This window comes from Heptranchias perlo, chromosome 9 (genome assembly GCF_035084215.1).
Source record: "Heptranchias perlo isolate sHepPer1 chromosome 9, sHepPer1.hap1, whole genome shotgun sequence".
NCBI lineage: Eukaryota > Metazoa > Chordata > Chondrichthyes > Hexanchiformes > Hexanchidae > Heptranchias > Heptranchias perlo.
The window spans coordinates 68,903,591-68,930,871 of record NC_090333.1 but is presented as its reverse complement, the minus strand read 5'-3'; the positions used below and the strand labels follow the sequence as shown (position 1 = coordinate 68,930,871).

Sequence of the window (27,281 nt, the reverse complement as noted above, 5' to 3'; positions counted from 1 at the left end):
TTAAATTCATGTGTTCAAAATAACCGATTATCTCTGCTGTTTCTTGATGTGTTTAATTCTGAGCTAAAACCCATCAAGTCACTTCTTCGTCATTGTGTGTTGGGTTTACTGTATATTGTGCGCACTAAAGCGTCTGCATTGGTGAAAGTGAGGGTTTGTTTAACCTGAACATTTTTAGCTAGCTTAAATTACTAATGTCACCGTCGAAATAAAAGGTGAAATAAATAAATCTGTAACGTAGAATATTCCTAAATACCAAATAAAGCAGTTGAGTGTGTCCAAAACTCAGACAGTTTTCTGCTAGTGATCAAGTTCAGTGTAGTGAAGAGATTTGAAATTCAGAATTCTATGACTCAGGCGGTGCCAATATTAAGAACATAAGAACATAAGAAATTGGAGCAGGAGTAGGCCAATCGGCCCCTCGAGCCTGCTCCGCCATTCAATAAGATCATGGCTGATCTGATCCCAACCACAAATCTAAAGAACACAAGAAGTCGGAGCAGGACCCGGCCACATAGCCCCTGGGCCCTCTCCGCCACCCACAGGGCATTGACCGATCCGAACTCAGCTTCATGTCCAATTTCCTGCCCGCTCCCCATAACCCCTAATTCCCTTTACTTCTAGGAAACTGTCTATTTCTGTTTTAAATTTATCTAATGATGTAGCTTCCACAGCTTCCTGGGGCAGCAAATTCCACAGACCTACCACCATCTGAGTGAAGAAGTTTCTCCTCATCTCAGTTTTGAAAGAGCAGCCCCTTATTCTAAGATTATGCCCCCTAGTTCTAGTTTCACCCATCTTTGGGAACATTCTTACTGCATCCACCCGATCAAGACCCTTCACAATCTTATATGTTTCAATAAGATCGCCTCTCATTCTTCTGAACTCCAATGAGTAGAGTCCCAATCTACTCAACCTCTCCTCATATGTCCGCCCCCTCATCCCCGGGATTAACCGAGTGAACCTTCTTTGTACTGCCTCGAGAGCAAGTATGTCTTTTCTTAAGTATGGAGACCAAAACTGTATGCAGTATTCCAGGTGCGGTCTCACCAATACCTTATATAACTGCAGCAATACCTCCTTGTTTTTATATTCTATCCCCCTAGCAATAAAAGCCAACATTCCGTTGGCTTTCTTGATCACCTGCTGCACCTGCATACCAACTTTTTGATTTTCTTGCACTAGGACCCCCAGATCCCTTTGTACTGCAGTACTTTCCAGTCTCTCGCCATTAAGAAAATAACTTGCTCTCTGATTTTTCCTGCCAAAGTGCATAACCTCACATTTTCCAATATTATATTGCATCTGCCAAATCTCCGCCCACTCACCCAGCCTGTCTATATCCCCTTGCAGGTTTTTTATGTCCTCCTCACTCTCTACTTTCCCTCCCATCTTTGTATCATCTGCAAATTTTGATATGTTGCACTCGGTCCCCTCCTCCAAATCGTTAATATAGATTGTAAAGAGTTGGGGACCCAGCACCGACCCCTGTGGAACACCACTGGTTACTGGTTGCCAGTCCGAAAATGAACCATTTATCCCAACTCTCTGCTTCCTGTTCGATAACCAATCCTCCACCCATTGATCTGCTGAATTAGTTCATAGTTGCAGATGGAGTCAGCAATTGGCTGCACCGCCTCAGAGGTCTCCGCCTCGTCTCAGCTCATCTGCTGCAGAAACCCACATCCATGCCTTTGTTTCCTCTAGAATTGACTATTCCAATGCTCTCCTGGCCAGCCTCCCATCTTCCACCCTCCATAAACTTGAGCTCATCCAAAACTCTGCTGCCCGTATCCGAACTTGCACCAAGTCCCATTCACTCATCAACCCTGTGCTCACTGACCTACATTGGCTCCTTGTCTGACAACGCCTCGATTTTAAAATTCTCATCCTTGTTTTCAAATCCCTCCATGACCTCACCCTTCCCTATCTCTGTAACCTCCCCCAGCCCTACAACCCTCCAAGATCTCTGCACTCCTCCAATTCTTGTCTCTTGCACATCCACGATTTTAATCGTTCCACCATTGGTGGCTGTGCCTTCAGCTGCCTAGGCCCTAAGCTATGGAATTCCCTCCCTAAATCTCTCTGCCTCTATACCCCTCTCTCCTCCTTTAAGACGCTCCTTAAAATCTATCTCTTTGACCAAGCTTTTGGTCACCTGTCCCAATATCTCCTGATGTGGCTCAGTGTCAAATTTTGTTTGATAATCGCTCCTGTGAAGCAACTTGTGATGTTTTACTACATTAAAGCACTACATAAACGCAGGTTGTTGTTGTTGGTGTTGTTGTTGTTGTCGTCGTCGTCTCTGTTTTGCCATTATGGCATATTCAAATAACTTTTCCTGGAAATTTCAGCATATGTTCGCAACGGGTAGATTGATGCTCAAGACGATGTGATTTAGGGCGTATGTCGCCAATCCAGGAAACTCTGGGCCGTTATCTCTCTTCCCAGTGCAATGTTTCTTATCTTTCTCTACTTTATCAATGCTGCTATGGTCACTGCATCTCTGAATTTCCCTCTGTTTCTCCTCCTAAGTTCCAAATATTCTGATTTAAATGTTCTTCTTGCTCTCTGCATCTTCACTGTGTTCAGATCCAAACCCTTTGCACTGTGTTCCATTCAAACACATCTCACAACCCAACTGATTCTTTTATTTGTGCCTGGAAGTTGGAGAAATGGGAATCGAAGATTACCTAGTCAGGTCAACACTGATGTTAAGTTTTATCTTCCAAGAACCAAGCAAGCATGTACTATCTAAAGGATGCCCTGCAGCAGCTTGCCAAGACTTCTTCGACAGCAGTTATAAAACCCGTGACCTCTACCACCTAAAAAGACAAGGGCAGCAGGTGCATGGGAACAACATCAGCTCCAAGTTCCCCTCTAAGTCGCACACCAACAACAACTTGCATTTATATAGCGCCTTTAACATGGTAAAACTCCCAAGGCGCTTCATAGGAGCGTGATCAAACAAAATTTGACACCGAACCACATAAAGGGACATTAGGACAGGAGACCAAAAGCTTGATCAAAGAGGTAGGTTTTATGGAGCGACTTAAAGGAGGAGAAGGAATTCCAGAGCTTAGGGCCTAGGCAGCTGAAGACACGGCCGCCAATAGTGGAACAAAGGAAATTGGGAAGCGCAGGAAGCCAGAATTAGAGGAGCGCAGAATTCTCAGAGGATTGTAGGGCTGGAGGAGGTTACAGAGATAGGGAAGGGCGAGGCCATGGAGGGATTTGAACGAAATGAGAATTTTAAAATTGAGTCGTTGTTGGACCGGGAGCCAATTTAGGTCAACAAACACGGGTGATGGGTGAGCGGGACTTGGTGTGAGTTAAGATATGGGCAGCAGAGTTTTGGAGGGTGGTAGGTGGGAGGCCGGCCAGTACATCATTGGAATAGTCAAGTGTGGAAATAACAAAGGCATGGATCACAGCTTCAGCAGCAGCTGAGCTGAGGCAGAGGCGGAGACATACGAGGTTATGGAGGTGTAAATAGGCGGTCTTGGTGATGGAGAGGATATGGGGTCAGGAACTCAGCTCAGGGTCAAATAAAACATCGAGGTTGCGAAGAGTCAGGTTCAGCCTCAGCCAACGGCCAGGGTGGGGGATGGAGTCGATGGCTACGGAACGGAGTTTGTGGCGGAGATCAAAGACAATGGCTTCAGTCTTCCCAATATGGAGGAAATTTATGATCATCCAGCACTGGATGTCGGGCAAGCAGCGTGACAAATCAGAGACAGTGCAGGGCTCGAGAGAGAGGTGGTGGTGAGGTAGAGCTGGGTGTCGTCAGTGTACATGTGGAACCTGACGTTGTGTTTACAGATGATGTCACCAAAGGGCAGCATGTAGATGAGAAATAGGAGACAGGCAAGGATAGAACCTTGGGGGTCACCAGAGGTAACGGCGCGGGAACGGGAAGGGAAGAAATCCTGACTTGGACATATATTGCCATTCCTTCGTCGTTGCTCGGTCAAAATCCTGGAACTCCCTACCTAACAGGAGTACCTTCACCATATGGACTGCAGCGGTTCAAGAAGAAGGCTCATCACCTTCTCAAGGGCAGCTAGGGTTGGGCAATAAATGTCGGCTTTGCCAGTGATGCCCATATCCCAAGAATGATTTTTTTAAAAAGCAATGGAGACGAAACATGTTAGGTGTTCTTTGCAGATCTGCTTCCAGTTTCTTGGTGGTATTGTTAGGCACTATTCACCTAATTCATCTCTTGGTCACTTGGGCAAACTACATATCCAGTTTCCTAATAGTTTCATCACGGTGCACTCTACTCTAGTTGATTCTATGCCAGCATCTTAAAACTGTGGAGCTCCTGACCTTCCCTCAGTCATCTCTTCCTACAAGCTACAGACTTTTAAAACTCAAGAAGCTTGGCATTATCTAGTTACTACTTCTCCATTTTCCTTCTCTTCTCTCGTATTCCTTCCAGTCCTCGGCCTTGGCTTCACCGAGGTTTCACGATTCAAAAAACAAAGGAACAAAACAACAACAACAACGTTCAGAGAAAACCTAAGTCTTTTTTTTTACATTTTCAAATGTTCCCTGACAGCAATTTACTGTTAATGAACAGGCTAAACCAAATCTCATTTCCTTCATCCTAAAATTCATCTTTTGACTTTTCAACCCATACATTCCCTCTCAGCAACTGTTATGACAAAGGTATTCTCTCATATTCTGTCATTTGCATTTACACCGTATTCAAAGGCAACAGCGCTCTAAAGGGCAACTATAAGCGCGTGTGGGCTGAAAGGTCACTAAACATTACAGTAAACGTTTGTTTTTTCTCCAGGTGAGTAATGCTGGTAATGTGAGGTCTGCATGAATCTCACATTTCTTAAAAGTATTATCATTAGGAATTGCTGGCTTGGAAGCAAAAAAAAAAATAGAAAGCACCTACTGTTCAGCATAACCCGGCTCGGCCGCAGCAAAGATTCTTTCAGTGGCGGCGATGAACGTCAGTTGATGTATTGGCTAGCCGTTGGTTCATGTGGTGAATGTGCCTCGTTTCATGTTTGATCCACAGCCTGTGCTCAACAGCAGCAGGATTATTACAATTAATAACTGTAATTATTAATTCATTGATCGAGGGCCGATAACACAGATTTATGATAATCGGTGAAAGAACCGGCGGGGGGGGGAGACGAGGAGATCATGTTTTTTATGCAGCGGGTTGTTATGATCTGGAACGCACTGCCTGATAGGGTGGTGGAATCAGATTCAATAGTAACTTTCAAAAATGAATTGGATAAATACTGAAAAAGAAAAAATTGCAAGGCTGTGGAGAAAGAGTAGGGGAGTGGGACTAATTGGGTAGCTCTCAAAAAGCCGGCACAGACACAATGGGCCGAATGGCCTCCTTCTGTGCTGTAAAATTCTATGATTCTATTCTATAATTAGCCACAACGTCCTTGGGCTATAAAGGAAATGGGTTGCCTGCTCCTGATCACCTTCTAGTGACCCTTACTGGCAAGTGTGCTTGTGTGTGGGTGGGAGGGAGGGGCAGGGGGGGGTGGGGGGGTAGCGCAGACATTGGTTGAGAACAGGATTGGGACTGGCTGTGATGTTCTCCATGATTCAATAGCCTGGGCTGTCTCTGGGCTGATGTGAAGAATAGCACCATAGAAGAGATACCAGAGGACAGTAATCATCTGCAGAACTGTATCCCAACAGGAGTTAGCACCTTATGAAGGGGAGAAAATTAGAGGCTGTGGGTGGGGTTGGTGGGGAGATTTTGAGGATGGTGTAACACATACACAAGAGTTTTCCCGCCCCAGACAGCAGTGGCACATAAGCAGATCACATAAGCATGATAAATGGAAAATTCCAAATTGTGCTGAGTGCTCAGAATGTGCATCCTGCTGTAGAATGCCAGCTTCCTTAAAAGTCACAAAAAATACTCAAGAAAAGATGGGGCTTTCTTTCCCTATATTTCCAGATGGCTTCACCCAAAATGCTGTGTCATCAATGTGCGTCTGTGTAAAATGGGCACACTTCCAAACTCACTTTCTGGTTTTCAGAACTTAGATTCTTAAGAGTGTATGTCCCCTGGTTCTGCAAGTGACAAGGAAGGGTTTTTTATTGTTGCATATTTGGTTTCATTCCACTGCCTTTTCTAGGTACATTTATTGCAATTCTAAGTGGAAAGTTAAGCTCCAGATACTGAAAATTGATGGATATGTGCACAATCCACATGCCAACCTGGGTGCCATTAAGTGGCTACATACCACATAGCTGGGTTGTTTTATGATAACGTCCGATGTAATGTCCTGGAAGATGTGAGGGTGACAAAGCTTTTTTCCATTGTACATTGCATCCTGAAGATGCGCCTTACTGATGTATGAATATGCATGAGATGCCATGAAAGAGCTGCAAGCTTGTGTGAAGCTTTGGCGTTAGTGAGCACTCGGTGTCGAACTGGTTGGTAGACAACACAATGGCATTCAATCTCGGGCCGTCAACCAGATACGTGGCATTGTCGGGTAATCTTACCTGTCCATATTCTTTAAAGGGTGCAGTCTTCTGTTGCATCCGTTCCATATTGTTCAGGTAGTGAATACAATGTTTCCCCTGGTTGGCACCTGCTGGCAGGAATGGTGAAGTGCTTTCCTGCCTTGCACCTGCTAATCAGCTACGTGTCCATTTTGCCAGCCATCGAACAATGTGTCAAGTGCTGTATGGCTCTGTCATTTGCTCACAGAATCTGTACTGGGACTCCACATCGATCTTTTACCACTTTTTTCCCGTCTCTCCCTCCCCCTTCCCCCAATTCATTGTGCAGTTTATAAAAGAGTGAAACTATATTTGTACCCATATGCAGCCACTTACCATTTACTAACATCCCTTTAAGTAAGGACCTGCTGTTCAGTTTTCCAACCCCATTAGGCTAATTCTTCGCACAAGGCCAAAGCTGCACAGGTAATGATAAATAACTATTCAAACGAGCTGGATATGAAAAAATTAGGAGAGTCAGTTCACTGCATTAGCAGTTACCAGGCCAAAAGCCTAAATTGCATCAGGAGCTGTGAGATGTCTGAGGGGTTCTATGGTGCATAAATGGGTAAAGAACTCCCTCTTCTCAAAGGTCTATGTTGGCCTGTACCAAATGTTGTACAGATGCCCAAGAAACAAACTAAGTAATCTAACTGACATAAAAACCACTCCATTAGATAAGGAAGTTAATATGAGGTTAAAACACACACACAATACCTAATTATTTCACTTTCACATAGACCGGTGGTAGCACACCTCCTGATTTTTGCAATTAGCCCTTTGCAAACAGTCAATCATAACCGGTCTGGAATTGTGGCTTTCAAGTTACAAATTAGAGCTGTTGTCAGTCCCAGATGATCCAGGTTGGAGATGGGAAAGAGAGAAAAGAAAAAAGACCTCAGGGCATCTTAAAGCACTTTACAGCCAATGAAGTACTTTTTGAAACATAGTCACTGTTGTAATGTATGAAACGCAGCAACCAATTTGCATATAGCAAGCTCCCACAAACAGCAAATGAGATAATGACCAGATAATCTGTTTTTAGTGATGTTGGTTGAGGGATAAATATTGGTCCAGGACACCAGGGAGAACTCTCGTGCTCTTCTTCAAATTAGTGCCATGGGATCTTTTACTTCCATCTGAAAGGGCAGACAGGGCCTCAGTTTAAAGTCTCATCCAAAAGTCGGCACGTCTGACAGTACAGCACTCCCTCAGTACTGCACTGGAGTGTCTGCCTAGATTATGTGCTTAAGTCTCTCGAGTGGCACCCACAACCTTCTGACTCAGAGGCGAGAGTGCTACCACTGAGCCATGGCTGACATTCAAGAAACTTCTTAAAGGCCTATTGTCAGTAGGAACTATTGGCTTGCAAGCCGGAGGTATCAATGTTAAAACACTATTGCCGCTCAGCATGATCCTATGACCTTTTCAATAGCGCTTATTTTAAAGAGAAAGAACAGGATAGCCTTCACAGACCAAACACCACTATTTTGGTAATTGGAAGTACTGATAATTTGGTGGTTTTCAGGCTCCTCTATATGATACTAAGATGTGAAATATCAGCAACCTGTTCTGTAGCAAGTAAATGTCATGACATCCCACTACATAACAACTTCATAGTTTCAGATACAAAAAGATCGACACGCAACAGAATGGACTTGACATATATCACGTACATCGGCCAATTACGTCAGCGGGGGGGCCTCATTATAATATTCAGTGCCAGCTACCGGCACTAATTGCGCTCCCCTTAGGAAGCTCGTCAGTTGGGAGGGCAAGAAAACCACGGGGCTGCCGCTACTTAAAGGCAGCCCGGACTTCTTAAAGGGGAGGTGCAATTATGGTATGGTGTGTGATAGAGCTCATTTTCCAAGTTCTGCTGACAAGATGACTGCAGCCAGGGACCATAGATTTTCAGATGGTGCCATGGAGGTGCTCATAGCGCAAGCGAGCAGCAAGAACCAGGTCCTCTTTCCCAGTGATGGTCACCAGGTGCAATGGAGATAGGTGGCAGAACATGTCAATGCCACAAGCATTGTTCCCAGGACCTGGCAGCCATTCAAGTAAAAAATGAATGACCGCACCTCTCTCATTATACTTAACCCTCTCACTGACTCACTCAGCATGACAGCCTGGTGGCATATCCACCCACTTCAGCTGCAGCTTACCCTTGCATTGGGTGCTGACCCTTGTCCCTCTGCCCTTGTTCTAGGTCCGTCGGAAGTCTCAGGCCGTGAGGAGACGAACCCTTCCAAAGATGCACTGTACCTCACTCTTCACCCTTTCCACCAGCAGCACAGAAACTGGCATCCTGCAGTCTGTAGGCAGTGAGCTAGAGGTATCTGCGCTGGGCAATTAGCCAGCACAAGTAAGCAGAACCAAGTGCAGATGGAAAGGATGGCCCAGTGGAACAGCTATCTGGAGGGAAAGCTCACTTCCTAGCTATGTTTGGTATCAGTGCACATCGCTACTGCTCATTCAAAAACATCCCAATAGGAAAATCACAATTCTCCCCTTCTCCCACTTTTACATTGATACTTGGAGAGTGAGGCATGATTTCAAGTGAATGTTGCTGTCCTCATTGTTATCGTCAGCATCTCTCAATACAAAGGCACAATATGGAACATGGACAAGTACCACTTTGGAATTTCCATCTTAACAAACTGAATATTGGACATAGGAACATAGGAACAGGAGTAGGCCATTCAGCCCCTCAAGCCTGTTCCACCATTCAACAAGATCATGGCTGATCTCTATCCTAACTCCATCCACCTGCCTTGGCTCCTTATCCCTTAATACCCTTGGCTAGAAAAAATATATCGATCTCAGACTTAAAATGATTAATTGAGCTAGCATCTACTGCTTTTTGTGGTGAGTGTTCCACACTTCCACCACCCTTTGCATGAAGAAGTGTTTCCTAACTTCTCTCCTGAATGGCCTGGCTCTGATTTTAAGGTAATGTCCCCTTTTTCTAGACTACCCCACTAGCGGAAAAAGTTTCTCTCTATCTACCCTATCAATTCCTTTCAAACTCCGAAAAACCTCAAACATATCACCCTTAACCTTCTATATTCCAGGGAATACAAGCCTAGTTTATGTAATCTCTCCTCATAATCTAACCCTTGGAGCCCTGCTAACATTCTGGTGAATCTGCATTGCACTCCTTCCGAGGCCAATATATCCTTTCTAAGGTGAGGTGCCCAGAGCTATACACAGTACTCCGGATATGGCCTAACCTGGGCTTTGTATAGCTGTAGCAAAACTTCCTCCCCTTTATATTCTAGCCCTCTCAATATAAGGGCTAACTTTCCATTATATTTTGTACCTGACTACTACATTTTAGTGATCTGTGTACATGGACCCTAAATCTCTTTGGACCTCCACTGTTCCTAACTTTTAACCATTTAAAAAATACTCGGATCGATCCTTTTTTGGTCCAAAATGAATGACCTCACACTTAGCTGTGTTGAAATCCATCTGCCATTTTTGCCCACTCACTTAATCCATCAGTCTGTTTGTAATTTTATTCTCCCGTCTACACTGCTCACTATGCCACCAATCTTTGTGTCATTGGCAAACTTGGATATATGGCTCTCTATTGTGTTATCTAAGTCATTCATAAATATAATGAATAGTTGAGGCCCCAGCATAGATTGTTCATGTTACACGTTACATGTTTATTTTATTAGTGCTTCTATGTTGTCAGACGGTGAAAGGCAAGTTTCCATTGTAAGGAATTATTTAGTTGCAATATTATTCTTTAGTAGCTCATTTATAAACTTTCCAATCCAATTCTGAGATAGTATACTTGTATTTTGAGCAATTAACTACTTCTCTCCGTGCCTGGTCCAAACGGTTTCCTAGTGTTTTCGTTTTTTTGAGCAGAAATTCTGACTGAAATTTTCCATAATTCTGTCTGTTGTCTCATTAGCTTCAAATCACTCCTTTCAGTTTCATTTTAAAATTTGCAAAAGTTGTTTCAGCAAATTTTCATGCTGATTGTTTCATTTTCAATTTTCACAAAACACACCAGAGTGATATAATTGTTTCGTTTTCAATTTTGCAAACTAGTTCACTTATTTTCATCACCTAGTCTGTTATCATCCACTCCGGAAATGTTACTCGCCAGACGGTCTTGACAAGAAATGAATCCTGCTGGATAGGAAGTGAATTGTTAAATCAAAATCCAAGGCCCATAGGGTTCTTTCAGTCTCATAACGGGAGCCATTTAGGATTCTTAAAGGGATGGTATTACAGCGACAACAAAATGTGTTTATATAGTGCCTTTAACATAGAAAAATGTCGTATTGCCACGATAAAGTATCTTTCCAATTCCCTTATCATCTTGATTTCAATAAAAACCAAACTAAAAATGTATAAACTTCATCACAAAATTTTAGGCTTCAGCAGAAAAATTTGCAACCAGGGCTAACATGGTAACGATACAGCAGAGTTCCCTATCTAACATCATTCTGGGAGTACCATCACAAGGACTGCAGCGGTTCAAGAAGAAGGCCCACCTTCTCAGGACAATTAGAATTGTCAATAAGTGTGGACTGGCCAGCATTGTCCACATCCATTCAGCAATTAAAGATCCCGGGGGGAAAAAAAAATTTGATAAGGGCCATTTTCAGGTGCGGGTAGCATGCTGTGCTATTACCCCATGCCTGATGGCCCCTACGCAGGCAGCACGTGAACTTTGTGCTGCCTGCTACTTACCATGATAGCTCCGTGCAGCCAACACTACCCATGCTGCTGAGAGGCTGCACGGAGAATGAGGAAGTCGGAAATGGGGCGTGCTCAGCGCACGTCATCAGCAGCCTGCATCTCCTAAAGCTGCAGGTGCACATTTTAAATGGGACATGCGCAGTTCACTAGGACGGCTGCGAGGATGGCAGCACCGGCGCGAGAGAGGGCCCCACGCTTCTTCGATGATGCACTGGAAGCCTTGGTGGATGGGGTGGACGAAAGGAAGGCCAACATGTACCTGCAGGGTGGCAGGAGAGCCTCCAGACTGCAGCTCCGCAGGCATTGGCAGGCTGTGGCGCAGGAAGTCAATGCCAGGAGCATTGCACCACGCACGTGGGTGCAGTGTCGAAAGAAGTTCAATGACTTGACACGAGTGGTCAAGGTGAGTGAATGCAAGTGTCAAGTGGCACCACTGGTCCACGCATCACACTCCCTGTCACCCACCCACCAACAAACCCTGCCCATCCACACGCAATGCTGCACATGGACTGCAATGGTTTACGAAGGCAGCTCACCACCATCTTCTCAAGGGCAATTAGGGATGGGCAATAAATGCTGGCCTTGCCAGCAACACTCACATCCCATGTACGAATAAAAAAAAATGCTGCGTCTCAACCTCACATAATACCACTCTTGCAGGCCTCACAACCACCACTCACAGGTCACACACACTGGCAGCTATTCAACCACGACAGGCACATCACCCACATACCTTGCAGGATACTCACTGACACACTGTCCTCTGTCTTGCAGGAGAAGGTGGCGCATAACAGCCAGCCAGCCGGAGAGACCTGAGGGTGGATGGGGACACTTACACGTCCTCACCCCCCCTAGAGGAGACCGTGCTTCGGATCATTGGGCGGGCCGTCGCTGCAGTCGTGACTACATGCCACGCTGGAGGTCCTGATGAAGGGGGTCTCTGCATATCTAATGCTCCTTCTCCTTTCCCACATCTCCCTCCTCCCATAATCTTTTCTGACTCACGTGCTGCAGATGCTGTCGGCACGCACGTCTTACTTGCTCCTCTCCCCGCTCCACAACTCAACCTGTTTCCCTTTGTCATTGCAGATACCCAACAACACATGGTGGCACCGTCCGAGGAGGAAGAGGAGGAGGAGGACACTGAAACCACACCATCACTCGATCTGACACTTGCTTCCACCAGTTCAGAAACTGACACTGCGCGTCCATTAGAGGTTAGGTTAGAGGAGGGATCTGCATGTGGTGAGACACCGAGCACAAGTGTACAGGAGCTGGGGCGGGGGGGAACAGATACCACAGGTAACAGCTCGCAGGAGGGCGAGGTCGCTCACTAGTTCTGCTGCAGAGGCGTCAGATCAGGAGTTCGATGGGCCAGGCTACAGAAGACAGCTGATGGGCGTACACAAGCAGATGCTTGGGGTACTGGAAAGCCTGCCAGAAAGCCTGCGTACAACGACAAGGGGCATGGAGGAGCCCAGCTCCAACTTGGCACAAGGCTTTGCGCAGAGCTTGGAGCCCATCCTTTCCAACATGGAACAGGTGGTCACCTCCATCAGCACTCCTGTGGAACCCACCATGATGCAGCATCTGATGGCCAATGTCGCGGCTTCCATTGTAGCACAAACCGATGTCATGAAAGGTCTGCAAGCTACCATTGCTGCTCAGACTGCTGCAATGGAAGCTCAGGCTGCTGCAATGGAAGCCCAGACTGCTGCTATCATGACTCTGGGGACCACTGTGGAACGGGGCTCCCAAGGCATCACAGCACTCCAGCAATCCGTTCTCCAGCTGATCACCAGGATTGCTGAGGTGCTGCCCCGGGAGAGTGGCAGTGGTGCCATGGCTGTCGGACCTGCTAGTCTCTCTCTGAATGACAGCCTTCCTGCTCCCACCCCTGCCACTCCGCCAGCGCCCTTGTTATTGCCTATCGGCCAGCCAGGCCAGACTGCTGCAGCCCAGGCCGAGATGGTGCAGTCTGAAGCCGGGCCCTCCAGGCCCAGAGCTGCTCGACGTCGTCCTCCAAGGCCATCTGCACCCTCCTCCATTGAATATCAGCAGCCTTCCATCACCCATGTTCCAGCCTCTGGGGAACCACCTTATAGAAGCACCAGGATAAGTAAAGGCACACGAGCAACAGGCACTAAGGGAATGCACAAGGGTGAATAGTTCTATTCTGTTTGCATAATTTCATTTATTCATTGATAAATGTGACTTTGAATTTGCATTTGGTGGTGATTTTTATTTGTGTGATGAGCTGAGGGGGAAACCAATGTGTAATCAGATGGAGGGAGATTTGATTGTCTTGTGGGAGCGGAAAGGTGGGGAGTGTAGGACTGTTGGTGAGTCGGGGGATGTAGTTAACATTATTGAGAGCGGGCACGGATCAGGCGAGCACGCACAGCCCTTACAGACGAGGCGTGTAGTCCCTGTAGCACCCCTGCATCTTCCTCCACTTTCTCTTCCGGCTCCTCCCCCTCCTCCTCCTCCTCCTCAGCCTCCTCCTCCACCTCTGGCTCAGGGTCTTCTCCAATCATTGGTGGCAAAGGCTGGTCCCTCATGATGGCGAGATTGTGCAGCATGCAGCAGACCACCACGAATCTGCCCACCCGCTCAGGGGAGTACTGCAGGGCTCCTCCAGGCGGGTTCAGGCAGCAGAAACGTTGTTTGAGGAGGCCTATGGTATACTCCACGATGTTGCTTGTGGCAGCATGGCTCTCATTATAGGCCTGCTGTGCACGTGTGCGTGGGTTCCTGACCGGAGCCATGAGCCAAGATAGCCCTTGTTGCCCAGCCTTTGACTTGCCGAGCCAGATGAAAGATAGCTGGCATGTTGGACTGCCACATGATGAAGGTGTTGTGACTGTTTCCAGTGTAGCGGGCATCGACCGCCATCATTTGATGCGTGTGGTCGCACACCAGCTGCATGTTGAGGGAGTGGAAGCCCTTTCGGTTGACGAAGATGGCCGAGTGGATATATAGGGCGCGCAGGGCAATGTGTGTGCAGTCAATGGCACCCTGCACCATGGGGAAGCCAGCAATGAGAGCGAACCCCTGTGCTCGCTCGTTCTGCTTGTCTCTGTCAAGAGAGAATGTGATGAACCTGTTCCTCATCTGGTACAGTGCGTCTGTGACCTCCCTAATGCAGCAGTGCACTGCAAACTGTGAGATGTTGCACATGTTGCCAGCAGAGGCCTGAACTGATCCTGAGCCATAGAAATTCAGCGTCGTGGTGACCTTCACCGCTGCAGGCAATGCTCTCTTTGCCCTGCTCTGAGGCTGCAGTTGTGGCTGCACCAGTTGGCAGATCTCGGTCACGGCCTCCTTGGTGAACCTCAGGCATCAGATGCAATGTTCCTCACTCATGTTGAGGTAAGAGAATTGGTCCCGGAAGGCCCTCATTGGGTAGAGCCTCCTGCTCAGTGCCCTGCGCCTCCTCCTCCTCCCTCTCCTCACAGCTTGACCTGCTGTATGTGGCCTCTCTGCACGCTCCCAGTCTTGCTCAATGCCCAGCGGGAGCCCTAGCTCTGGTTGCCAGGAATGTTGTTCAACCACGGTTGTAACTTTCTGAACCGTAAGGCAATACCTGCCAAACCACTCTCAAATGTAGTCTAGGAACTCTCAGTAAGTATAGGGAGCTTCAAAAAACACTTCCAATTCCACCAGCAGTCGGAAGCTTTAATCCAGCAACTAACCTGTAAATCCTTAATAGTGCATGTGATGACAATACAATATCTAAATAGAAAACTGTGCCTATACACTGACATAATACCCTCTCTTTCTTCACAGAGTAAGGAGAACTGAGTGGTCTATTGCACCGTTGTTCCCAGTAGGGAATGGCATGCATAGGGAGCAGGATTTGCAGGATTGCAGATCGCAGGATTGCAGAATCGCCATGCACTTGAAGTGAAAACCAGCAAGTTACAGTCACCTCATGACTAATATATAGTGATATGACTGAAGGAGCATGTGCTGTAACATGGAGAAATGGTGATGAAGGGTTAGCAGAAGGGAGGTTGATGAGGCACAAAGTGGATGTCCCATGTGCTGCCTGCCCCTTCCAAGTTCTCTTGGGATACAGATCTTAGTGGGGCTGCTTTCCAGCAATGGATGTCACAAAATATGTTGTGCAGTCACTTGCCTCCCTATGTCGGGCAGTGGAAGGTGGTATGGTTAAGTTGGACCAAGCAGCCATTGTAGGCTTCAATTTGCTTAGACAGCCATGAGGAAGAAATTCAGAAAACCCAGAGCTGCTCACTGTTCTATGCTCAAAGAGATCAGTAAGCGTGGTAAGGAGATAGCCTTCAGCAGCTGCATATAGGAAAAGCACAAGTACAATTGGTTGACACGCATGTCAGCGGCCGTTCTCTGCTATCCTATTGTCCTGCACAAATCACTGCAAGCCACCTCTGGCTCCAATAAAAGAGACTCTTGGCATTGATGCAGATACATCAGGAGAAGTTGCACACTCATGTAGAAGACCTTCTATATCCCTTGATGCTCACCTGTTCTCTAAGCAGCCACCCTGCCACTGCTACTTCCTCAGCTAGCTGGGGTGGGGGGGAACTTAGGATAGGGTGCCTTCACAAGAAGTTCATGACCAAAAAAGGATATGTGCACCTATCTAGCTGCAAGTTTACTGTCCTGCTTCGGATAGGGTTCTGCGCTTGTCTGGATACACGCATGTGTAGGGAGGTCCCCGTACGTTAGAAATTTAAGTGTTTATAGAATGGGGAGGTGGGAATTTCTGCTCTCTAAACATTTAAACGATGGTCAGATAAGTTTGCAAAGGTTTAATCGATACAAAGGACCGCTGAACACTTTGCAAACCAGGTTTGAAACTGAACTGGATTTGCACTTCTTGCTGTATCAAACTAAAGCAGTGTGTGAAAATGCCTCCTCGAGGGAGTCTCACTCCACTTCACTTAGGAATCTGCTTAGGCCCTGTTTAGCATTGGTGCAAAGCCAAAATCACTTCACACTGAAGTTAAACTTGCAGTAGAAAGAGTGTAATTGTTCGTTAGTGAAATCATTTCATTAACATGCTTAGTCAAATTACCTATTTGACTCGGTCAGTGTAATCAGCTATGAGGCAATTCAAATGAAACGCACATACTTTTGAGCATCACTACATTCTGTAGTGAATGATGTGTGGCTCTTCAAAAGTATTAGAGTTTTGTACCAATACTTTGAATTTAACCTACTGAAAATGTAAAAGTTACTCGAAATGTAAAGGTTCATTGGGCATTTACAATGAACAGCAGCACTGTAATGCCAGGATAACATATTTAGGATACAAAATGGCTTCCTTAATAATTCAGTACAAATCAAAATGGGAATTTTGGGAGCGATTACACTGAGAAACGTCAACAATCCAATGAACATTGGCAAACAAGACTGTTGTCAACAGGGCAGTGCAAGAATATGAAGGAAGATACTGCTGTCAGTGCTGACTAGGATCCACTGTTGCTTTCATTTTTAGAGTAATGCCCATATATACACATAGCTGGAGCTGGGATAAACAATGTGACATGCAAAATATACCACACAGTACAATGGTGTCACTTTGGAACTACCGATGCCTCTCGGCTGTAAATTTGCCATATTTAAGTACTTAATGGCACCAGCACAATGTCTAAAATCCTTGATCATGTCATCGCCACCCAGCTCCAATCTATCACCCCCTTGTCCAAGCCCTTCAATATGGTTTCACTCTGCTCAAAGCACTGGGCCTATCCTGGTCAAAGTCATCAGTATTTCCCTTTGTGATTGTGACTGCAGTATACTGTTCTCTTTGGCCTCTTCACAGCATTTGATCAGGTCAACCATTCCATCCCCTTCCACCCTCCTCTGTTGTCTGCCTCTGTGGCACTGCAATGGCTTGGATTCACCCCTAGCCTGTCCCAATTAAGCCACCTCAACTTCTGCTGTGGCTTTTTCTTTTGCTCCCATATATTTATTCTAAGGCTCCATCTTCCACCTCCTTCCTTCATTCATAGGCTAAGTGTCAACTTCCACATGTATGCTGACGACACCCAACTCTACCTCTCTGCCATCACCCCTTGGCCACCACTGTGCTGTTTAACTTAGCTGGCATGAAGTCCTCAATGTTGAGCTTCTTCCAACTCAACATTGGCAAGACTGTTCAGCTCCCAGCAAAAGCTCTGCACCTTAACCCATGAATCCACCTCACTTCCTGTTTATGTTTAGGCTGACCACTTAACTATGCATAACATTGGTATCCTGTTTAACCCTGAGTTGAGCTTCAAGTTCCACATCCTAGCCATCAGCAAGACTTCTTCCCCACTGTTGCTGAAATATTTATCCAAACCTTTGTCAATATTTACATACATGTACACAGATATATTTACATACATATACACAGATATGTTTACATACATATATATACACAATATAAGTACATACATACACATACAGAAACATTTACATACATATACAGATATATTTACATACCTACATATACACAGATACATTTACACACATGTACAGAGATACATTTACATATACACAGATATGTTAACATACATATCTTTGTACGGTAGCATAGTGGTTATGTTATTGGGCTAGTAATCCAGAGGCCTGGACTAAAATCCATGAGTTCAAATCCCGCCACGGCAGCTGGCGAATTTAAATTCAATTAATTAATTAAATTCAATTGATTAAATAAAAAAATCTGGAATTAAAATACTAGTGTCAGTAATGATGGCCATGAAACTACCGGATTGTCGTAAAAACCCATCTGGTTCACTAATGTCCTTCAGGGAAGGAAGCATGCCACCCTTACCCGATCTGGCCTATATGTGACTCCAGACCCACAGCAATGTGGTTGATTCTTAATTGCCCTCTGAAATGGCCTACCAAGCCACTCAGTTGTAAAATCTAACTACGAAAAGTCATAATAAGAATAAAACCGGACGGACCACACGGCATCGGACCACTCGGCACCGGACACGACAACGGCAAAACACCAAGCCCAGTCGACCCTGCAAGGTCCTCCTTATAACATCTGGGGACTTGTGCCAAAATTGGGAGAGCTGTCCCACAGACGAGTCAAGCAACAGCCTGACATAGCCATACTCACAGAATCACATCTTTCAGCCAACGTCCCAGACTCTTCCATCACCATCCCTGGGTATGTCCTGTCCCACCGGCAGGACAGACCCACCAGAGGTGGCGGTACAGTGATATACAGTCAGGAGGGAGTGGCCCTGGGAGTCCTCAACATTGACTCTGGACCCCATGAAATCTCATGGCATCAGGTCAAACATGGGCAAGGAAACCTCCTGCTGATTACCACCTACCGTCCTCCCTCAGCTGATGAATCAGTCCTCCTCCATGTTGAACACCACTTGGAGGAAGCACTGAGGGTAGCAAGGGCACAAAATGTACTCTGGGTGGGGGACTTCAATGTCCATCACCAAGAGTGGCTCGGTAGCACCACTACTGACCGAGCTGGCCGAGTCCTGAAGGACATAGCTGCTAGACTGGGCCTGCGGCAGGTGGTGAGCGAACCAACACGAGGGAAAAACTTACTTGACCTCGTCCTCACCAATCTACTTGTCGCAAATGCATCTGTCCATGACAGTATTGGTAGGAGTGACCACCGCACAGTCCTCGTGGAGATGAAGTCCCGTCTTCGCACTGAGGACACCATCCAACGTGTTGTGTGGCACTACCACCGTGCTAAATGGGATAGATTCAGAACAGATCTAGCAGCTCAAAACTGGCCATCCATGAGGCGCTGTGGGCTATCAGCAGCAGCAGAATTGTATTCCAGCACAATCTGTAACCTCATGGCCCGGCATATTCCTCACTCTACCATTACCAACAAGCCAGGGGATCAACCCTGGTTCAATGAGGAGTGTAGAAGAGCATGCCAGGAGCAGCACCAGGCGTACCTAAAAATGAGGTGCCAACCTGGTGAAGCTACAACTCAGGACTACATGCATGCTAAACAGCGGAAGCAACATGCTATGGACTGAGCTAAGCGATTCCACAACCAACGGATCAGATCAAAGCTCTGCAGTCCTGCCACATCCAGTCGTGAATGGTGGTGGACAATTAAACAACTAACGGGAGGAGGAGGCTCTGCAAACATCCCCATTCTCAATGATGGCGGAGTCCAGCACGTGAGTGCAAAAGACAAGACTGAAGCGTTTGCAACCATCTTCAGCCAGAAGTGCCAAGTGGATAATCCATCTCAGCCTCCTCCCGATATCCCCACCATCACGGAAGCCAGTCTTCGGCCAATTCGATTCACTCCACGTGATATCAAGAAACGGCTGAGTGCACTGGATACAGCAAAGGCTATGGGCCCTGACAACATCCCAGCTGTAGTGCTGAAGACTTGTGCTCCAGAACTAGCTGCGCCTCTAGCCAAGCTGTTCCAGTACAGCTACAACACTGGCATCCACCCGACAATGTGGAAAATTGCCTAGGTATGCCCTGTCCACAAAAAGCAGGACAAATCCAATCCGGCCAATTACCGCCCCATCAGTCTACTCTCAATCATCAGCAAAGTGATGGAAGGTGTCGTCCACAGTGCTATCAAGCGGCACTTACTCACCAATAACCTGCTCACCGATGCTCAGTTTGGGTTCCGCCAGGACCACTCAGCTCCAGACCTCATTACAGCCTTGGTCCAAACATGGACAAAAGAGCTGAATTCCAGAGGTGAGGTGAGAGTGACTGCCCTTGACATCAACGCAGCATTTGACCGAGTGTGGCACCAAGGAGCCCTCGTAAAATTGAAGTCAATGGGAATCAGGGGGAAAACTCTCCAGTGGCTGGAGTCATACCTAGCACAAAGGAAGATGGTAGTGGTTGTTGGAGGCCAATCATCTCAGCCCCAGGGCATTGCTGCAGGAGTTCCTCAGGGCAGTGTCCTAGGCCCAACCATCTTCAGCTGCTTCATCATAAGGTCAGAAATGGGGATGTTCGCTGATGACTGCACAGTGTTCAGTTCCATTCGCAACCCCTCAGATAATGAAGCAGTCCGAGCCTGCATGCAGCAAGACCTGGACAACATCCAGGCTTGGGCTGATAAGTGGCAAGTAACATTCGCGCCAGATAAGTGCCAGGCAATGACCATCTCCAACAAGAGAGAGTCTAACCACCTCCCCTTGACATTCAACGGCATTACCATCGCCGAATTCCCCACCATCAACATCCTGGGGGTCACCATTGACCAGAAACTTAACTGGACCAGCCATATAAATACTGTGGCTACGAGAGCAGGTCAGAGGCTGGGTATTCTGCGGCGAGTGACTCACCTCCTGACTCCCCAAAGCCTTTCCACCATCTACAAGGCACAAGTCAGGAGTGTGATGGAATACTCTCCACTTGCCTGGATGAGTGCAGCTCCAACAATACTCAAGAAGCTCAACACCATCCAAGATAAAGCAGCCCGCTTGATTGGCACCCCATCCACCACCCTAAACATTCACTCCCTTCACCACCGGCGCACTGTGGCTGCAGTGTGCACCATCCACAGGATGCACTGCAGCAACTCGCCAAGGCTTCTTCGACAGCACCTCCCAAACCCGCGACCTCTACCACCTCGAAGGACAAGGGCAGCAGGCGCATGGGAACAACACCACCTGCACGTTCCCCTCCAAGTCACACACCATCCCAACTTGGAAATATATCGCCGTTCCTTCATTGTCGCTGGGTCAAAATCCTGGAACTCCCTTCCTAACAGCACTGTGGGAGAACCGTCACCACACGGACTGCAGCGGTTCAAGAAGGCGGCTCACCACCACCTTCTCGAGGGCAATTAGGGGATGGACAATAAATGCCGGCCTTGCCAGCGACGCCCACATCCCGTGAACGAATAAAAAAAAATATGCACAGATACATTTACATATGCACACTGATACATTTACATTTACATACATATGTATACAGATATATTTACATACATATACACAGATACATGTATATACACGTACACGGATTTATTTACATGCATATATATACACAGATACAAGTACATACATACATATACAGATACATTTATATACATATACACAGATACATTTGCATACATTTCCACAGATTTTTTACATATGTATATATACACAGATACATGTACATACATATGTATACACAGCTACATTTACACACATGTGCACGGATACATTTACATATATATATATATATATATATATATACAGATACATTTGCATACATAAGCACAGATACATTTACATACATACATATACACAGATACATTTACATACATTTGTACAGGTACATTTACACACATGTACACAGATACATTTACATACATATATATTTGCACATATACACAGATACATTTACATACGTATACACAGATACATTTACATGCAAATTTTACAGATACATTTACATACATATGCAAATATATGTTTACATACATACATATACAAAATACATTTACATGCATATACACAGATACATTTACATATATTTACACAGAAACATTTGCATGCATATATACAGATACATTTACATACATATGCACAGATGCATTAACATTTATATACACAGATACATTTACATACATACATATACACAGATACATTTACATGCATATACACAGAAACAATTCCATACATATACACTGATACATTTACATACATATGCACAGATACATTTATACACATGTACACAGATACAGTTACATACATATGCACCAGTACATTTACACATATATATATATATATATATAGATACGTTTACATACATATACTCAGTTACATTTACATACATATATATACACGGATACATTTATATGCATATATATATACACAAATACATTTGCATATATACAGATACATTTGCATTTATATGCACAGATACATTTGCATTTATATACACAGAAACAATTACATATATATACACAGATATATTTACATACACATACACATATACATTTACATATACATATACACAGATACATTTACATGCATATACACAAAAACAATTACATACATAAAGACAGATACACAGATACATTTACACACATGTACACAGATACAATTACATACATATGCACCGGTACATTTACATACATATATACACAGAAACATTTACATACATATACACAGAAACAATTACATATATACATATGTGCAGATACATTTCCATACATATACACAGATACATTTACACATAAACATGCATATCAGTCAGCAGTATATTAAAACTCATTTAAATCATTTGTTTTTCCTGAAAGGCAATCCACAATGTTTTTGGAAATAATATCCCTAGCAGTGATAAAAGTGACATTGATATCCCAATGCAGTAGACATAACACAATCCTTATATGCAAACTATTTCAAAGTAAGCATTGCACACAGCTTTGAATTGTTCCCCTGTGGTAGAAGGATGATTCAGTCTATGACGCCATAAAGTGAAAACATGTTGGCGAACTTGCTTTCAACTTAAATGCCATTCCTGAAATGTATTTATAGCACACTGCATTTCACTGCAGAGCACACTCATTTAAGCATTCCTGTGGCTCAACAGTACTTTAAAAATGATTTGGCACCAAAGATTATCTTTATCAGTTATTAAGAGCTGATGTTGTTTAGCCTGATCAGAATTATGTAATATTTATTTAACCAACTGTTTAAAAAAGTTTTTATTTTAAACTGCTTCTTGTAGAGCATACTAATTTCCCCTGCCAGATGCTTATAAAACAAACAGTCACAGAATTGAATTCCTCTACTAAATAGAGAAGGATTTCCTTTACCTGGCAGTGGAGGAACAGGAGTATCCAGTGGTACTTAGGCTCAATATAAAACTGATCTCTGCACCAGTGGTCCAGTTAAAATTTTTCAACATGAGCAGAAAGAAAATAAAGGAGTCCATTATCAGAGGAAATACAGTGAAGTGACATGATAACAGGATGGAGAAATGCACTAAACCAGCAGGATGTATTTCTAATTGTAAGAAGGAAATCATGGTTTAAGTGGTCAGACTTAATATAAAAACGTGTGCACAACTTCAGATCACACCTCCCAGCACATGCCCAGGCTTATTATACACTGGTCCCTGTACAGCTCATCCTTGCCTGTTTGTAATGCTTTCCATTTGAAAATTGAGTTTAAAAATGAACAGAACTGCACGACTTAATTCTTCATCCCTCTGTATCCCACCACAGGACCTCTGACTTTAACCTTGGATTCCCTGCTATTGTCTCTTCTCTATTCCTTGTTTATTACCAGGACATATCTATCCTAATATTGCTATATAACCACGCCTATGTAACTTGAGTTTCCCTGTGTCCATTCACATGGACATTTTGACTGCTGCTCCAGACCTGAGCCAACACTGGACAAACAGGGGGTTCTAGGGGGGGAGGAGCTAAATACGATTAAAATCACTAAGGAATTGGTACTCAGTAAATTAATGGGACTCAAGGCGGATAAATCCCCTGGACCTGATGGCTTACATCCCAGGGTCTTGAGGGAAGTGGCAGTAGGGATTGTGGATGCTTTGGTAATAATTTTCCAAAATTCTCTGGACTCGGCAAAGGTCCCGGCAGATTGGAAAACTGCTAATGTAACACCCTTATTTAAAAAGGGTAGTAGGCAGAAGGCTGGAAATTATAGACTAGTTAGCCTAACATCAGTGGTGGGTAAAATTTTGGATATTATTAAGGAGACAGTAACGGAACATTTGGATAAACATAATTTAATAGGACAAAGTCAGCATGGCTTTATGAAGGGGAAGTCATGTCTGACAAATTTGCTTGAGTTCTTTAGTCTGGAAGTCTAAATACACTACGTCCACTGGTTCCCCTTTATCCACCCTGTGGATAAAGGGGAACCAGTGGACGTAGTGTATTTAGACTTCCAGAAGGCATTCGACAAGGTGCCACATAAAAGATTATTGCTCAAGATAAAGAATCACTGGATTGGGGGTAATATTCTGGCATGGGTGGAGGATTGGTTATCTAACAGGAAGCAGAGAGTTGGGATAAATGTTGGCTTTTATTGCTAGGGGGATAGAATATAAAAACAGGGAGGTATTGCTGCAGTTATATAAGGTATTGGTGAGACCGCATCTGGAATACTGCATACAGTTTTGGTGTCCATACTTAAGAAAAGACATACTTGCTCTCGAGGCAGTACAAAGAAGGTTCACTTGGCTAATCCCGGGGATGAGGGGGTGGACATATGAGGAGAGGTTGAGTAGATTGGGACTCTACTCATTGGAGTTCAGAAGAATGAGAGGCGATCTTATTGAAACATATAAGATTGTGAAGGGGCTTGATCGGGTGGATGCGGTAAGGATGTTCCCAAGGATGGGCGAAACTAGAACTAGGGGGCATAATCTTAGAATAAGGGGCTGCTCTTTCAAAACTGAGATGAGGAGAAACTTCTTCACTCAGAGGGTAGTAGGTCTGTGGAATTTGCTGCCCCAGGAAGCTGTGGAAGCTACATCATTAAATAAATTTAAAACAGAAATTGACAGTTTCCTAGAAGTAAAGGGAATTAGGGGTTACGGGGAGCGGGCAGGAAATTGGACATGAAGCTGAGTTTGGATCGGTCAAGGCCCTGTGGGTGGCGGAGCGGGCCCAGGGGCTGAGTGGCCGGGTCCTGCTCCTACTTCTTGTGTTCTTTAGATTTGAGGTTAGGATCAGATCAGCCATGATCTTATTGAATGGCGGAGCAGGCTCGAGGGGCCGATTGGCCTACTCCTGCTTCGATTTCTTATGTTCTTATGTTCATCGCTTCCGTTTCCAATTTTTTCACCTTTTTTTCTTCTTTTCTCTTTACCCCTCCGAAGCCCCTCTTTCCTGCCGTCACTGCCTCCTTACGAGCAGCAACGCCAACTGCTCCATCCTACTCTCTCACTGACTTTCCTGCCCAGCGTGCCCTCTGGGGGCTAATCTTCAGACTTCTTCCCGTCCCACTCACCCCTCCCAGCGCTGACCCTGTGGACTCTGCCAGCTGATCAGCTATCACCGCCCCTCTCCACATCTCTCTCCAGAATGTCCGTTCACTTGTGAACAAGACCCTTGCCATCCATGAGCTTATTGTGGATTATTGCATCGACATCATGGCCTTGATGGAAACCTGGTTGATGGGTAATGATACCTTCCCCCCTAATGAAGCCTCCCCCCGGCAATATCTTCCACCACTTGCCCCGCCCACACTGCTGCGGTGGTGGTGTGGCCCTTATCACCAAATCACACTTCGGTCTGTCCCCCTACTCCTCTGGCACCTTCTCTTCCTTTAAGCATCTCACCTTGTTCCACCCCTTTCATCTCTCCTTTAAAATCCTCATTCTCTACCGCCCACCCAAGAACCAGACCAAGTTTCTCACTGAGATATCTTCACTGCTTTCCTCCCTCAGCCTCTGCACCGAATGACTTCTCATCCTTGGTGATTTCAACCTCCATCTCAACTCAACATGTTCTCTCTCCTCTGAGTTCACTGCCTGAATCTCACCCTCCATATAAACTCTCCTACCCATAATTCATGGCCACCCCCTCGACTGCCATCTCACGTGGCCTCTCTACTCCCATCATGTCAATCACGGATAAGGCCATCTCTGATCACCTCCTTGTAACCCTCTCCACCCATATCCCCCTTCCCCTTCCCAATCCCACTTCCTTCTGTCTTCGCCCCTGTAAAAAACTCTCCCCCAAGTCACTTACAATTGCACTTTGAAATTCCGAACTGTCTAGCCTTTGGCCCTCCATTCAACACGACATTTCCGCAGCTACCGATCTGCTCAATCACACCCTCACCTCCACCTTTGATGCCCTAGTCCCCATTAAAACCATTACTCTCTCTCACCTTGGTTGCTCCCCCGGTACAGCACTTATCTCCAATCCCTTAAGTCCAAGGGACGCAGACTTGAACGTTTATGGCGGACAACTGGTTTAGCCATTCATCGCCAGATCTGGCTGGATCACATAAAGCACTATCGGGTCCTGCTCTCCTCTGCCAAAACTGCTCACTATTGCAGGATCATCCTGGAATGCAAAGATAACATCCGGCTTCTCTTCTCCACTACAAACCGTTTTCTTAAACCCCTCTCACCTGCCTCCTCCAACCTTACCTCCAACGAAAAGTGTGAGGAGCTCATGGACTTCCTTGTCACTAAGATTGAGACCATCCGTTCAGCTACCGTTTCCCTCCCTTCCCCTAGCCCACCAAGCCAAACTACCCCTAAGGATTCCCCCCCTGCCCTAGCCTTGAACTTGCATCTTTCTCTAGTTTCGCTCCAATCTCCCCTCATGCCCTCTCCGAGTTCATCTTGACCATGCGACCCACCTCCTGCTCCCTCGACCCTATTTCCACCAAACTGCTGACCATCCAACTTCCCTTCCTGGCCCCCATGTTAGCTGATATTGTTAACAGTTCCCTCTCCCCTTCAAATCTGCCGTCATCACATCCCTCCTCAAAAAACCCACCCTTGACCCCTCTGTCCTTATAAACTACCGCCCCATCTCCAACCTCTCTTTCCTCCCCAAAGTCCTTGAACGTGTTGTCACCCCCCAAATCCGTGCCCATCTTTCCGGCAACTTCATGTTTGAATCCCTCCAATCAGGCTTCCATCCCCATCACAGTACTGAAACGGCTCTTATCAAAATCACAAATGATATCCTATGTGACTGTGACGATGGTAAACTATCCCTCCTCATCCTTCTCGACCTGTCTGTCATGGTCCACCATGCCATCCTCCTCCAATGCCTCTCTTCCAGCTGGGTGGGACTACACTCACCCGATTCCATTCCTATCTATCCAGTCCTAGCCAGAGAATCACTTGCAATGGCTTCTCTTCCCACTCCCACATTGTTACCTCTGGAGTCCCTTTGCCCCCTGATATTTCTCATCTACACGCTGCCCCTCAGGGACATCATCCGAAAAAACAATGTCAGATTCCAAATATACGCTGACGACACCCAACTCTACCTCAAAACCACCTCCCTCAATATAAGAAGATAAGGACATAAGAAATAGGAGCAGGATTAGGCCACATTGCACCTCAAGCCTGCTCCGCCATTCAATCAGATCATGGCTGAT

The 27,281-nt window shown here is 45.6% G+C and overlaps 1 long non-coding RNA gene across 1 annotated transcript in view; it reads right to left on the bottom strand.

Moving 5' to 3' along the window:
- Positions 1-23,101, bottom strand: part of LOC137325063 (uncharacterized) — a 204,218-nt gene extending 181,117 nt beyond the window's left edge. The window contains exon 1 of the long non-coding RNA XR_010963799.1: positions 22,991-23,101. This is a non-coding gene — a long non-coding RNA (uncharacterized lncRNA). The remainder of the gene's footprint in view (positions 1-22,990) is intronic.
- Positions 23,102-27,281: the final 4,180 nt, after the last annotated feature.